The sequence below is a fragment of the Mustela nigripes genome, chromosome 17 (assembly GCF_022355385.1).
Source record: "Mustela nigripes isolate SB6536 chromosome 17, MUSNIG.SB6536, whole genome shotgun sequence".
NCBI lineage: Eukaryota > Metazoa > Chordata > Mammalia > Carnivora > Mustelidae > Mustela > Mustela nigripes.
In genome coordinates, this window is record NC_081573.1 from 46,109,144 (window position 1) to 46,121,709 (window position 12,566).

General features: G+C 40.7%; 1 protein-coding gene across 2 annotated transcripts in view; it reads right to left on the reverse strand.

Annotated features, from left to right (window-relative positions):
- IST1 (IST1 factor associated with ESCRT-III) overlaps positions 1-11,969 on the reverse strand; it is a 32,117-nt gene extending 20,148 nt beyond the window's left edge. The window contains exon 1 of one of the 2 annotated variants that reach the window (XM_059383470.1): positions 11,867-11,969. The gene's annotated coding sequence lies outside the window, so the exon portion shown is untranslated. The other variant, XM_059383469.1, reaches the window with a different exon arrangement.
- Between the last annotated feature and the right edge of the window lie 597 nt (positions 11,970-12,566).

Here is a 12,566-nt window from a genome sequence, read left to right on the forward strand (position 1 = left end):
TCTCCCTCTCCCTTGGTCTCTCATCCCCCCTCCGCCACCACTTGCACACAGGCTCACTACAAAATTAATCTTAAAAAAAAGAAAATTGTATGCTGAAAACTTCCCAAATTTAGCAAATGGCATAAATCTATAGACTGAAAAAGTTAGGGAATTCCTAACAGAATAAACCAAAATAAATATATGCCCAGACTCATCATCTTCAAACTGCTGAAAACTTAATTTGTAAAATACTGAAAGCAGCCAGAGAAAAATGCATTACTTATAGATGACCTATTCAAATGACTACAAATTTCACATCTGAAATCATAGAGACCAAAGAGAAGTGAAAAGTATTTCTAAATTGGTGAAAGAACTGTTAAGCACAAGTTTATCCATTGAAAAATACCCTTGAGAAATGAAAGTGAAATAGTCATTCTCAGATGCAGGAAACCTAAAGAAGAATTTGTCACCAACAAACCTCTTAAGAAGTTTTTCAGGCAGAAAGAAGTGACACCACAAGGAATCTGGAATATTATAAAGAAAGAAACTGAAAATATCTATAACTTACATTACAGATATAAATATCTGGGAGGGACACCTGGGTGGCTCAATTGGTTAAGCAGCTGCCTTTGGTTCAGGTCATGATCCCAGGATCCTGGGATTGATTCCCAAATCACTCTGCCTGCCACTCTGCCTGCTTGTGTTCTCTCTCTCTGACAAATAACTTTTTTTTAAAGATTAAAAAAAATATCTGGGAAATATAACAGATGACTCTGGAGTGTCTTAGGACGTCATTTTTTATAGTTAAAAGCAAAGCTAGTAACATTGTCAAATGGAATTTTCAATGTATCTAAACATGTAAGATAAACATAACATAATGGGATAAAGGGGGCAGCGTAAAGTGATCTATATGATGTTTCCATATTCCACAGAAGTGGTAAACTACTGACTCTAAGTACAGCATGAAAGTACACCTACTGTAGTCTCTAAGTACAGAAACTGCCCAAAAAATGTTCCACCCCATATACTATCAACAAGAAACTCACTTTGATATGATAAAATGAGTATGTTAAAGGTAAAAGGATGAGGGATGCCTGGGTGGCTAAGTGTGTTAAACAACCAACTCTTGATGTTGGCTCAGATCATGAGCTCAGGGTCGTGAGATCAAGCCCCCCAATGGGCTCCACACTCAACACAGAGTCTGCTTATTCTTCTTCCTCTGATCCTCTCCCCACTGACATGCATTCTCTCAAATTTTTTTTAAAAAAGTAAAAGGATGAAAAAGATCTATCACACATCATCAGAAGAAAGTTAAAAGTTTTTATTCCCCCCCTTCACTCAATTCAGTACAAGCTTCCAGTTATAAAATAAGTCACATGGATATAAATGTACAAATTAGTTAATCATACCATATCACATATTTGAAAGCTGGGGAAAGTAGATCTTAAAAGTTCTTATCACACACACTTTTTAAGATTTTATTTACTGGGGCACCTTGGTGGCTCAGTGGGTTAAAGCCTCTGCCTTTGGCTCAGGTCATGATCTCAGGGTCCTGGGATCAAGCCCCATATTGGGCTCTCTGCCCAGCAGGGAGCCTGCTTCCCCCTCTCCTCTGCCTGCCTCTCTGCCTACTTGTGATCTCTGTCAAATAAATAAATACAATCTTTAAATTTTATTTATTTATTTATTTGGCAGACAGAGAGAGAGAGAGAAAGCACAACAAGGGGGAGCAGCAGAGGGACAGGGAGAAGCAGACTCCCCTGCTGAGCAGGGATCCCAGTGCAGGGCTCAATCCTAGGACCCTGGGATCATGACCTGGGCTGAAGGCAGACGCTTAACTGACTGAGTCACCAGGCGCCCCCAAAAGTTCTTATCACAAGAAACAAATGTTGTTAACTATGTATGATGTTGGATATTAACTAGTCTTATCGTGGCAATCACTTCACACTATACACAAACACCTAATCATTACGTTTTTATATCTGAAATATGTTTTATGTCACTGTTTTATGTTTTATGTCAATTATAAATCAATTTTTAAAAAGAAAGTTAAAGTTAATTGGAGCAGCTATATTAATGTTAGACAAGTTAGATTTCAGAACAAAGAAAACCAAGGATAATAAAGGAGTATTATATACTGCTATAATTATTTAGAGATAGAAATCACCAAGGAAATATAACAATCCTAACAGTAAATGCACCTAACAAATAGAGCTTGAAAAAATACCAAGCAAGAACTGATGAATAGGAAAGAAGAAATAAATCACTAATTACAGCTGGAGACTTCAACATGCCTTCACCAGTAACTGATCAAACTGGTAAAATATCAGCAATGATAATACAAGAAATGAACAGCACAAACAACAAAACCACCAACTATATCTCAGTGATAATTACAGAACACTCCACCCAACAGAGTATAATACACAGAACATACTTGAATGTATAACATATCCCAGGATACAAAATAACCTTAACAAAACAGAATGAAAATCACACAAAGTATGATCTTTAACCGTATGGATCTAAACTAGAAATGAGCTAACAAGATAGCAACAAATTTCCAAACACTTGAAAATTAACACACTTCTTCATAATCCACTGGTCAAAGAGGAAGTTGCAAATGGGGGGGGGGGAGGTTTTAAAGGTTTGAACTGCAAGAAAATAAAAACACTGTAACCTGTGAAATGTACTTTATTTTTTTAAGATTTTATTTATTTATTTGACAGAGATCACAAGTAGGCAGAGGCAGGCAGAGAGAGAGGAAGGCAAGCAGGCTCCCCGCCGAGCAGAGAACCCGATTCGGGGCTCAATCCCAGGAATTTGGGATCATGACCAGAGCTGAAGGCAGAGGCTTTAACCCACTGACCACCCAGGCACCGCCTGTGAATGCAGTTTAAAAAACAGTACTTAAGGGGAAATTTACAACACTAAATGCTTATATTAGAAAAGGTCTCATTAAAAAAAAATAATAATAAATAAATAAATAAATAAAAAGAAAAGGTCTCAAATTAGTAATCTAAACTTCTACCATAAGAACTGTAAAAAGAACATAACTTAAAGCAAGCAGAACGAAACCATAAAAACAAGACAAAAATCAGTAAAATTGAAGAGGAAACTAGAGAAAAAGCAACAAAACCAAATGCTGGCTATCTAGAAAAAAACCTTTTGTTTACTTATTCCTTAAAGAGAGAGAAGAGAGCAGGAAGGAGGGGCACAGAGAGAAGCAGGCTCCCCACTGAGCAGGGAGCCCAAAGCGGGGCTCAATCCAGGGACCCCAAGATGACCTGAGCCAAAGGCAGATGCTTACCCAAATGAGCCACCCTGGCACCCCCCCCCCCAAGATTTAGAGCCCCTCTCTAAACTGACACAAAGAAACAGAAAATGTAATTACCCCACATATGTAACAAAAATTGAATCTAGGGACGCCTGGGTGGCTCAGTTGATTAAGTGGCTGCCTTCGGCTCACATCATGATCCCAGTGTCCTAGGATCGAGTCCCACATTGGGCTCCTTGCTCAGCAGGGAGCCTGCTTCTCCCTCTGCCTCTGCTGCCACTGGGCCTGCCTGTGCTCGCTCTCTCTCTCTCTCTCTGGCAAATAAATAAATAAAATCTTTTAAAAAAAAGAAATTGAATCTAAAATTAAAAACCATTCCAAAGGAAAAAAAAAGAAATTCAGGCCCAAGTGGCTTCTCTATTAAACACTTAATACATCAGTCATCTACAGAAAGTTAGTACCAGTATTACATGAACCCTCACATACTTCCTAAGGCTGGTATGAGAATTAAATGATAAATGGACTCTTACGTGTTTTAGGTTGAAATAAAAATGTTTAAGATATGCATTGTATCTCTTCTCCCCAGCTTTAACTTTTTACATTAACCAGTTTCAAAGTCACTGGAAGACTTTAACTGTATATAATCAGTATAGCTCCTTGAAGTCAAAGTTTCTTTCTTTCTTTCTTTTTTTTTTTAATCAAACACTATTTCGGTGGTTCCATTGTTATTCCCACACTAGTGCTTTGTACAAAGCTGTCACTATTGTTATTCAGTAAGAAATTTATAGTATTTTTTTTAATTCCACCAACTAACATAATTTAGTTTTGTTTTAAATTTAAGGAAAGAAAAATAATTTGCCAAAGTATTTTTTAAACTTCAGTTTTGAGTTTTTTTTTTTTTAAGATTTTATTTATTTATTTGACAGACCAAGATCACAAGTAGGCAGAGAGGCAGGCAGAGAGAAAGAGAGAGAGGGTGAAGCAGGCTCCCTGTGGAGCAGAGAGCCTGATTCGGGGCTCAATCCCAGGACCCTGGGATCATGACCTGAGCTGAGAAGGCAGAGGCTTAACCCACTGAGTCACCCAGGCACCCCTCTTCTTTTTTTTATTGGGTCTTTAAATTTATGTTTTTAGTAAGCTCTACACCCAACCTGGTGCTCAAATTCACAACCCAGAGATCAAGAGTAGCATGCCCTTCTGACAGAGCTAGGCAGGTTTGGAAGCCTCCAAACCAACTTTGGGAGCCTCCAAGTTTCAAGGATTTTCAACTTTCAGAAATTAAAAAATGAATCATTAAAGACAACGATATGGGGCACCTGGGTGGTTCAGCTGTTGGGCGTCAGCCCTCAGCTTGGGTCATGACCCCAGCATCCAGGGATCAAGCCCCAAACCAGGCTCCTTGCTGAGCTTCTCCCTCTCTAGCTTCCCCATGCTGTGTTCCCTATCTGTTATAAATAAATAAAATCTAAAAAAAAAAAAGGTGGGAGGTTTCATCTGCCTTCAGCTCCAGTCATGATCCCAGGGTCCTGGAAGCTAGCCCTGCACCCACCTTCCTGCTCAGCAAGAGTCTGCTTCTCCCTACCACTTGTGCCCTCTCTCTCAAATAAATAAAATCTGAGGATGCCTGGGTGGCTCAGTTGGTTAAGCCACTGCCTTCAGCTCAGGTCATGATCCTAGAGTTCCGGGATCAAGTCCCACATCAGGCTCCCAGCTCCTTGGGGAGTCTGCTTCTCCCTTCTCATGCTCTCTCTCCCTCTCTCAAATAAATAAATAAAATCTTTAAAAAATAATAATAATAAATAGTAAATTAATAAAATCTGTTAAAAAATTAAAAAATAAATTTAAAAAAGGACAGTGACATTAAACCACAAAGGTAGTAACTAAAGATCTATCCTAAATAATTATCAATATAGGAAATAAATCATTAGACCCCAAACTAGTCTAATATAAAATATCATTTAATTGCCATTTCAGGACTTGAACCTGCTTCCAAAGCTAAATACCATAACCTCTGTACCTGGCATGATTAGGAATAATTAATTTGAAAATTAGTAAAATATCAAGTTACTGTTTTATACATACACAAACATCTATATACATAAAAGAAACATATATATATGAGCAAATGTTTATGTGAATACATATACACATACTATGTACTAATACTGCCCAATAACTCACTTAAAATTCCTTATATTATTCAGACGTTATTCTTAAATGTTGTGCATTCACTCACCAAACGTTTACATGTACTTCCACCAAGCACTGTGCTAAGCCACCACAGACAGGTAAATAAGACCTCACCCTAAATCTTCAAAGAGTTTACCATCTATGAGAATAACATTAAAAAAAAATTTAAAAACTGTAAGACATGTAAACAACTATAACATAAACCCTATGAACTAGTGATTACAAAAGTAGTTCTCAGTATTCTACCTAGTTTATGGATAGACATACCTCTTGTTATTGCTCTTCTCAGATACTGTTTTGTTTTGCTTTTTTTTAAACAAATTGGAAGGTTTGCAACCCTGCATCAAGCAAGTCTATCACCACTGTTTTTCCAAAAGTATTTGCTCACTCCAGGTCTGTGCCACATTTTGCTAATTCCCACAGTATTTCAAACCTCTTCATTATTATTACATATGTCATAGTGATCTGTGATCAGTGACCTCTGATGTTACTACTGCAAAACTGTACTGGGGTGCCATCAATGACTCCAATGTAAGACAATGAACTTTGCTGAGAAATGTGTATATTCTTTGCTCCGCCAACCAGCTATCCCCCATCTCACTGCTCCTAGTTAGGCATCCCTATTCCCTAAGACACAAGATGGAAATTAGGCCAGTCAATAACCCTACAATGGCCTTGAAGTGTTCAAGGAAAAGAAGAGTCACATGTCCCTCACTGTAAATCAAAAGATACAAGTGATTAAACTTAATAAGGAAAACATGTCAAAAGTGGAGATAGGCTAAAAGCTAGATTTCTCACACAGGTCAGCCAAGTTGTGAATGCAAGGGAAAAGTTCTTGAAGGAAATGGAAAGTGCTACCCCAGTGAACAATGCTAAGAAAGTGAAACAGCCTTATTGCTGGTATGGAGAGCATTTCAGTGGTCTGGATAAAAGATCAAACCAGCCACAACATTCCCTAGCCAAAGCCTAATCTGGAGCAAGGTCCTCTCAATTCTACAAACTTAGAGAAGAAAGGAAAGCTGCAAAAGAAAAGCTTGAAGCTAGCAGAAGTTGATTCATGAGGTTTAAAGAAAGAAGCCATTTTCCATAGTATACAAGTGTGGAAGGTGAAGCAAGTGCTGATGCAGAAGCCGCAGCAAATTATCCAGAAGGCGTAGCCAAGATAATTAGTAAAGGTAACTATACTAAACAGATTTCTTTTAAGTGCTCCATGCTCAACACAGAGCCCAACATGGGGCTTGAACTCACAACCCTGAGATCAAGACCTCAGATAAGATCAAGAGTCAGATGCTTAACCAACTGAGCCACCCAGCCACCCCCTGAACAACAGATTTTAAATGTAGATGAAACAGTCTTACACTGAAAGGAGATGCCATCCAGGATTTCCACAGCTCGAGAGACCTCGATCCGTGGATTCACAGTTTCAAAGGATAGGCTAACTCTCGTTAGGAGCTAATGCATAATGCAGCCTGTGACTTTAAGTTGAAGCCAATGCTCATTTACCATTCTGAAAATCCTACGGCCCTAAAAAATTATGCTATTATCTATTCTGCCTGAGCTCTATAAATGAAATAACAGAGCCTGAATGACAGCACATCTGTTTACAACATGGTTTCTTAAGTATTTTAAGCCCACCAGTAAGACTTAGTACTCAAAAAAAAAAAGATTCCTTTTACGTTCATTGGTAACACACCTGGTCACCCAAGAGCTCTGATGGAGAGGTATGAATGAGATTAACATCATTTTCATGCCTGCTAACAAAACATCCATTCTACAGCCCATGGATCAAAGAGTAATTTCAACATTCATGTCTTATTATTTAAGATATATATCCTACGTAGCTAGAGTTGCCATAGATAGTGATTTCTCTGATGGATTTGGACAAAGTCAACTGAAAACCTTTTGGAAAGGATTCACCATTCTAAATAACATTAAGAACATCTAATTCATGTCAAGACAGCAAAATATCAGTAATAACAGGAGTTTGGAAAAAGTTAATTCCAATCTTCAAGGATGATTTTGAGGGGTTTTGGACTTCAGTGGAGGAAGTAAGAATAAATGTATGAAGAGCAAAATAATTAAAATTAGAAATGGAGTCTGAAGATGTGACTGAATTGCATGACAAAACCTTGATGAGAAGTTGTTTCTTATGAATGAGCGAAGTATTTGGTTTCTAGAGATGAATTCTACTCCTGGTGAGGATGCTGTGAAGATCAGTGAAATGATAACAAAGAATTTAGAATATTACATAAACTTGGTTGATAAAGCAGCAACAGAGTTTGAGACTCAAATTCTGAAAGAAAGTTCTATGGTGCATAAAATGTTATCAAACAGTATTATAGGCTGAGGAACTAGTCATGAAAGTCAACTGATGCAAAAACTCCACTATTTTCCTATTTTAAGAAATTGCCACAGCTTTAGCTTCATCCAGACCAGTCAGCAGCCATCAACATGGAGGGAAGACCCTCTACCAGCAGAAAGGTTACAACTTGCTGAAAGTTCAGATGATGGTTAGCCTTTTTTTTAGCGATATATATATATATAGTTTAATATTTTATTTGTTTGAGAGACAGCACAAGTAAGCAGAGCGGCAGGGAGAGGGGGAGAGAGAGAAGCAGGCTCTCTGCTGAGCAGAAGCCCAATGCGGGGCTCGATCCCAGGACCCTGGAATCATGACCCAAGCTGAAGGCAGCCGCTTAACCAACTGAGCCACCCGGGCGCTCCTTTAGCAATATTTTTAAATTAAGATATGCATGTTGTTTTGTCAGACATAATGCTACTGCACACTTAACAGGCTACAATGTATTATAATATTAATTATTATACATACTTTGAAAAAAAAAATTAGGGGTACCTGGGTGGGCTCAGTCTGTTAAGAGTATGCCCTCAGGGGCGGCTGGGTGGCTCAGTGGGTTAAAGCCTCTGCCTTCCACTCAGGTCATGATCCCAGGGACCTGGGATCGAGCCCCAAATCGGGCTCTCTGGTCAGGAGGGAGCCTGCTTCCCCCTCTCTCTGCCTGCCTCTCTGCCTACTTGTTATCTGTCAAATAAATAAATAAATAAATCTCAAAAAAAAAAAAAAAAAAAAAAAAAAAAGTCTGCCTCCAGATCAAGCCACAATCCTGGAGTCCTGGGATGGAGACTGCATCCAGCTCTCTGCTCAAAGAAAGGGCCTGCTACTCCATCTCCCACTGACAGTCCCTTTGCTTGTGTTCTCTCAAATAAACAAACTCTTAAAAAAAAAAAAAGGTAAACAAAGATTCATTTGACTCATTTTATTGTGATATTCACTTTATAGTGGTGGTCTGGAACCCAAACCCACAATATCTCCAGGGTATGCCTATACTGATCTATTTTTATTGGTGTACCACTATTGTCAAGTGCCCTTCCTGGCTCTTCACAACTCCTCATTAAATCCCAATCCTTAACTCTGGAACAACAAACCCATCTAGTCCCTCTTTCATCATTCAATTCCCGGAGGCTTTTTTTTCTCTCTCTTTTTTCAAGAGCCTCTTAAAGAAGGATCTCTTTACTCCAAATAAGAGAAGGTGTAAAACCATGGATTGAGTCATTCCTCATGTTATTTGGAGGAAGGTGAGACTGCTGCAGCTCACACCTGCTGCCCAAAATTGTGAAGCTGTCCAGCAGTAGTAACCCTGAAAGCTCTATTTATAGTTAAAAATAGGAAGGGGGGAAAAAAAAGGTGTGGGGCAGCCAGTTGGCTCAGTCAGTTAAGTGTCTGCCTTTGGATCAGGTCATGATCTCAGCTCTCTGCTCAGCAGGGAGTTTGCTTCTCCCTTTCACTCCTCATCTGTGCTCTCCCTCTCTCTTTCAAATAAATAAAATTTCGCCTAAAAAAAGAAAGCAAGCAAGCAAAAAAGATCCTGAAGTCCTAAGAAACAAGCTTTAGAGTATGTAGCTCCAAAAGTGCCAAGTGGGGAAGGGTGGCAGCAGAGTCAATAGTGGCTAGGATGATATTATGCCGTATAAAAGAAAACTTGGTATTTGAAATGTATTATTCTACTTTTCTTGAATACTTCTTCCCTATAAAATAAATGATATAAACAAATTTAGGTATAACCACTGTAATGAAGCTATGAAGAGGTAACATAAGAGTACAAACAAGCTAGAAAGCATTTCTAAGTTAGTAGAGTCCAATCCTTAAAACCTTTGATTTATTATAGAATGCCAACTTTACTGTATTTTCAGTTATCCATTATCAAATCTTCGCTAACCAAATTAATCAAGATTAAATTTAATTTTTGAACAAGATTAAAAAGTTAGTAAAATGAAGGGCCACAAGACCAGCAGCATCACGCATAAACTCACAAGTACTGACCACAGAAAACAGAGACCACCAAGATATTCTGAAAGAAGCTATAAATACTGAAAAGTATTTATGAAAGTATTTTTGTCTTATTTCAATAAAATTAAAACAACTATATGTTTACTCAGAGTTTTTCCTCATATTTTACAGTTGTAATCATGGACTCTGACACTACTGAGTCCTTTAATCACGTGACATAGTATATGTTATGCTAGTGTCTTCAGCTTTATTTTAATGGCTATCTAATATTCCATAGTAATTTTTAAATTAGTCCCCCAACTTTCTGATATTTATCATATAATGCTGAAATCGGTATTCATATACATACTACATTTCCTATATTTGAAGTTACTTCATTAGACTACACCTTATTTTGTAGTTTTGTTTTTTTTAAATCAGAATAGACTACATACAGCTGGGACTTGACTCTAGTATCTTTTTAAAGATTTTTATTTATTTTTTGGTCAGCAAGAGAGAGAGAGAGCACAAGCAGGGAGAAGTAGGCAGAGGGAGAATCAGGCTCCCCATTAAGCAAGGAGCCCAATGCAGATCTCAATCTCAGGACTCTGGGATCAGGACCTGAGCGGAAGGCAGCCACTTAACTGACTGAGCCACCCAGGTGTCCCTTGAATCTAATTTTAAAGGAATGAGAACTTAGGTAGACTAAACTTGGAGATTCTGGAAGCTCCTGATCACTTAGAATCCCAGAGGCACTGGAACAGGGTAAAAACAAGTAATTTGGACAGAATAGTAACAGTACTTTAAAAAATGACAGGATTCAGAAACTGGGTGACTTTAAAATGCAATGTTAACATTAAAGTTTCAAAACACTCTTTTATCTTCTAAGAAAAGGATATTACCCTTTAGATGTGATTCTGAGAAAGCTGTAAAAGCCAAACTTCCCACAGACTACTGGATTGTAGGTAAAGGAGTCAAAGGCTTCTACAGGAATACACACTCACTCACATATATCTCAACTATTTTGTTAAATACACGCACAAGGAGAGATATAAACAAAACTGGCCCTGAACTGGTCGTTGTTGAAGCTAGATGACGGAATTCATTACTCTTTAGTCCACATGAAATTTTAATTAGAAGTTAGACTCGTGATGCAAAACAAAAAATTACAATCCCCGGTAGGAGTTATTTATGGGCGGCTTTTAATTTTACTACTGCAGAGAATGAAAGCCGCTGTGTCTTTCCTACTGCCTAACTGTAAACGGACCCTCCATGGATCCTGATCCTGGCAAAAGTTTACGCTGGCGAGTTTCGAGTCTTCAGCTCCAGCACCCCGGAAAAGGGGAGCTGAGAACACAAAGAAGAGAGAGGCAAGGACAGCGCCTCGGGCTCCTCACAAGGTTTCCCATAAGACACGGAGGAGTCTGCGAAACCGGGCAAAGACCGAAACTCGCTTACGCTAAAGAGAAGAGCAATCTCCTCCGGCCAAAGGGGGCTCCACCTCAGGAGGCCGCCCCGCCGGGTACAGGCGACCAGACTCTCGTGGTCAACGCAGACCCGGATCTTTCCGACGTCTCTCTGGACCCGTGGAAACGACACAGGGGTGCTACCGAGACCGCGGGCCGAGCGCTGTCACCAACAGGAGCCGAGGCCGCGGCGTTTCCGCCTTGGCGGAGACTCCTCGAAGCAGGAAGAACAACAGGAAAGTTTCGCCGCCTCAAGTAGCCAGGACTGGCGGTATCCAAGCCGGTCCCGGCCCTGCCAAGACCCCCATCCCCGCCTCAGACGGCCTCCCGAACCACGGACCACCGGCCTGACCCCAAACCCAGGATTCCCTCCCTTTCTCTTCGTTTGCCACCTAAGGCTCGTCTGAATCCCAGACTAGGGGCTCCTAAACCCGGAGCGCAGCGGGAGGAGAAAAACAAAGACCCTTGACGCGAAGACTGCCACACTCACCTGCCTGAATCCAGGCGTAAAAACGGCTGAGAGGAACCTGGCACTTAAAGCTCAGCATCCAAAATGGCGGCTCGCTCAGCCTCGGCACAAACGAGCGCGGGCGGAGGGATCTGCGGGACCAAGCTAGCCACGCCCCCCTCCCAGAGATTGGCTGCGCGCCCGCCGCTCCCGGAACTCACGTCCTGAGGGGCTCGAGGTTCCTACATTCAGCTCCCTTTGGAGCCGGCGCGATAGGGACTACTTCCCGCGGCGGAGGCATGAGTGGTGACGCGTAAACACGTCACGCCACCTGCGTGGACACGTCACGCCTCCTGCGTGACGATGGTCAGCTGGCAGAGGCGCACCCGGGGTAGGGCGGGTCTTACGGTGGGCTTGGAAAGGCGGGCGGGAGTGGTTTGTTCTCTTCCTCGTTGCCCAGTACGTTTTCCCGGATTGTTCCAGTCCCTCGAAAAACTGGCTCCAGTACTACCTTTTGGACATCCGGAGTAACTCCCTGAAATTTGCTCCCGTCCTTCTCTCGACTCCAGTCGCCCTAGGAGCTTGCCCCCAGGTGTCGGGTTCTTTGCTCCAGCGGCAATGACTGAGCAGGTTTCGATTCTTTAGACGGCTGTTTATCCAACCCTTCACCCGAGTGCCTTAGTTGCCCTCCATCACTCCATTGAGGTCCTCCAATCGCTCTGCCCCTCCTTTAAACAAACCTGATTGCTCTTTCGAGCCAAATCTCCAGTCTGTATTATTGAATTCACTAATATTTCCCTAACAACGCGTTCTACGGGAATTTACCTTAACTCTATTCAGAGGAAACTTTCACTTAGTTTTCTTTGTTTTTTCACTTGAAGACCGGTCCTCCGGTCAATGAGGGAAGGGGCTTCCTCGGCT